Genomic DNA, 3,453 nt, shown 5'->3' with positions numbered 1-3,453 from the left:
GCTGCGCCTTCAGCTGTACCCCTCGCTTTCCCAATGAGCCAACAAGACAGCAGGGGCTACAGGATGGGACATGAAGCAGGCGAGGCAGCGTATTGCCCAATCGTCTGCGAGTGTGACCCAGAAACCTACCACATGCTCTGTAGCACAGACAGACAGACGGACAGACACATCCTGCACCCAGCTACAAAGGCTGTTCACACACAGAAAAGAGGTTCTGATATTTGACAGCTAAACCATTTCCCTCAAATGTCAGATTTAGCACATCTGCCCATCACACAGGCAGGTGGAGGGTTTGTGGTCCCAGTTGCTCCCAACCGGACACATCCAAAGCCATGAACCACCAGCCTGGCTCAGTCACAAAGGGACAGTGGTCCCTGCTGCCCCAAGGCTGACAGAGAGTCCCTCAAGACCACCACTGCCCAGTCCACCCAGGACCTGCTCCTTACTCACTCAGACAGAGCTTTGCTTGTTTTCCTTCCACCCAGAATCCCACTTCTCTTCCTGGGTTACCAGGAGCCACTCCTGGAGCACCATTGGACAGGCACAGGATTCTGCCTCCCTGCAGCCAGCCTCACCTGCACAGGCTTTGGCAGGAGAAAGAGTGGTGCTCCATTAACTGCACTGAGGTGCTAAGCTGCTCTCCTGCCTGCCTCAGCTTTACGTCCTTCTTCTGCCCCGTTCCAGCCTCACTTCTTCCTTTAGCAAGTCACGCAAAGGAGGCCAGCAGGAGAGCCGGCCTCAGTAGGTCAATCCTCAAGGGCAGAGGAGGCCAAGACACAAGCCTCCTGAAAAAGACCGGCCGAACTTGTGTAGCTTCCCCAGTCTGAGAGCGACGTATAAGCTCTGCTGATACCTCTACCCTTTTTCACACAGCAGTTGGGTTTACTCCGGAGACAGAATGAGACCAGCTCTTCTCAGGCCCAAAGGGGAGCAAAGCAACCAAAGCACTGCTGTTTTCATGGGGCTTTAACCAAGTACATTGCACGTGTAAAGCAAATGTAACAGCCACTCTGCTACAGAAGTTCTATCTGGGTTGGGTTCCCCTCCCATCACGTCCATCCACAAGTCACTGCTTACCCTGGCCCACGTGGGGAGCCCTTCAAAGGCTCAGCTGCCAGAGCAGAGGATGGCAGCTGCACCCAGGAACTGTGACTTCAGCTTTAAGAGTATCATGACCAGTAATCCCCATCACCTTCCTCTGTGTGTCAGTGTGATCTGGGATAAAAAGCAGCCGAGAGAGACGGCAGGGGAAGGTTAGGATGTGCTAAAAGCCATCTTTTTGGAATACTGTGTCACAGCCCCCTTTTATTGAAAACATGCTGACATTTTCACTAGGTATGACATATGAGGCTTTTTAAAACTTCCTATGTACTCTTGGTGTAAACTGTTCTGAAACTCAGGAAATGTCAAGAGAGGTTGATGCTCGCGGGAGGTGACTTTTGTAGGTAGTGTGGCTAAGTGGTCTAAGGCACTGCATTTAAGCTCCAGTCTCATTGGAGGCGTGGGTTCAAATCCCACCACTGCCATCTCTTTATGAACTGCAAGATGGATGGAAAGCTGCATTGATGGCCAGACCCCAACAGTTGAAACTGACATCTCTGTTTGGAGATGGGTTTCAAGTATAATGTCCTCATGATCAATTCTCTGTCTTGCAAGGTTCAACATCTTTATTGAAAAGCTGGATGAGGGGGAGTACTACACCGTTAGCAAATTTGCAGATGACCCTAAACTAGGGGAAGAGGTAGATCTGCTGGAGGGTAGGCATAAGGTCCTGAGTGACTTGGATAAATCGCAGGGTGGGGTCAAAAGAAATGTCATGAGGATCAATAAGGACAAATGGGCTGTGGCCACATTTGGCCAAAACCTCAAAATAGCCATGCTAATGGCCAGCTACTCTGCTGATAGGAATAGGGGGATTTCAAAGTCTGCGGGGTCCTTTGGAAACCTGCCTGTGCACCAAAAGGAGATGATGCCAACACCCAACCCCATTGGATGACTTCACCGTAGTTGCCAACACAACAAGATATTGCATCAGGAACTGGATTTGAGAGAAGGTCTGCCAGGGGAGGGAAACCATCATTCATTGCTTCTGTGAACTCCAGCACAGACAGAGAACTGCTGCCTGGTTCTTCTTTCCCCTGCAAGTTGTGTAGGGACAGAGGTCATCAATGGCCTTGGTAAGAAGCTGTAACATTTGTAAGTTCTCCCTGGTTGTTTACACAGCTTTTTATTCCTGTGCTGGCTAAAGTAGGGCCAGACAGCCAGTCAGCTGCTCTGGGACTGTCAATAGGGCTGCAGGGAGCTGTCTCATCAGAGACCGAGGCTTCATTACTTGCTTGCCAGAGGGTGGTCTGGAGGGCTGTTACTCCTTTAAAGCCTGACACTCTGACTTTGGGATTTCTGAGTGCCCCAGAACACACCTTACTGTCTCCTCTTCACTAGTGTAGCAGAAGAATGATCCTATACTTGGCCGACCTGTAGAAGTAGTGGTCCTGAGCCCAGTCTTATGGACCACTGCTGCTAGCTGTTCACCACTCTCTGGTGAGCGGGCTGGACCTACAGCGCCCCTCAGTTCGTCCACCTGCACCATCAGGTCTTGCACCTTCTGGGCGAGCTCCTCGCCACTGTTCACCATCAATGTTATGGAGGGTTGCGAGAGGGCTGTACTGCCATGTTTGGACGGTTAAGGGCCCCAACACTCACTAGTAGCCTGCCTTTCTTCCTCTTCTCGGATCTCTCTAATCAATCGCCAATAGCTGGGTGGGGCCACCAGTCGTTCCCTTAACCGAAGGTAGAATAGGATTGGGTGCTGGCATTGCGCTCCCCTCACAATTTGGGACACTTGAGTTCGATCCATTTGCTCCGCTGTGACGGCTCCATGCAAAACAACTCTCTGCAGTAGTTTCTCCAGCCTCTGAACATAGGTTGACAACTTTTTGCCCCTCTGTTGTCTGGTACTCAGGAACTTGCAATAAACTTCCTCCGAATCTTCAATCCTCCCAAAAGCATGACTGAGAGCTTCTAAGCAGTCATTTGCACTAGCCTCCAGATTACCCAGCTTCACCGTGCGAATGACATGCAGCGCGGGACCCCGGAGACTCTCTATCAGTCGCCTTCTCTTCTTGGCTTCAGGTACTGCCCACTCTTGGAGCATTTCAGTGGTATGTTCTAACCAGGGTTCAAACGCTTCTTCCCCTGGTATTGGGACCGCACCACCAGAAAATAAGCGTAACTTACGGTATGAACTAGACTCATGATGAGGTCGCAGGACCTTCTCCAATGCTTGTCCCAAAGCTTTGGCCCATACATCCATAGAAGGGCCAGGGGCCAATGGTTCAGCACCCAGTAGACTCGACATGTCTGCCATAGTCTTTCCTTCCTGTGCCAAGAAGGCTGTCATCTTCTCCTCAAATACTGCGTGTGAGGCAGGGCCTGTTGCAAAGGCCTTGGCGA

General features: G+C 51.1%; 1 non-coding gene across 1 annotated transcript; it reads left to right on the top strand.

Moving 5' to 3' along the window:
* Nucleotides 1–1,444: 1,444 nt before the first annotated feature.
* TRNAL-UAA (transfer RNA leucine (anticodon UAA)) lies at nucleotides 1,445–1,526 on the top strand. The gene has a single exon. It is a non-coding gene; the product is annotated as a tRNA-Leu (tRNA).
* The last annotated feature ends 1,927 nt before the right edge of the window (nucleotides 1,527–3,453 follow it).

Source organism: Carettochelys insculpta, chromosome 33, assembly GCF_033958435.1.
Source record: "Carettochelys insculpta isolate YL-2023 chromosome 33, ASM3395843v1, whole genome shotgun sequence".
Taxonomy (NCBI): domain Eukaryota; kingdom Metazoa; phylum Chordata; order Testudines; family Carettochelyidae; genus Carettochelys; species Carettochelys insculpta.
This window is presented reverse-complemented; position numbering and strand designations above follow the sequence as displayed.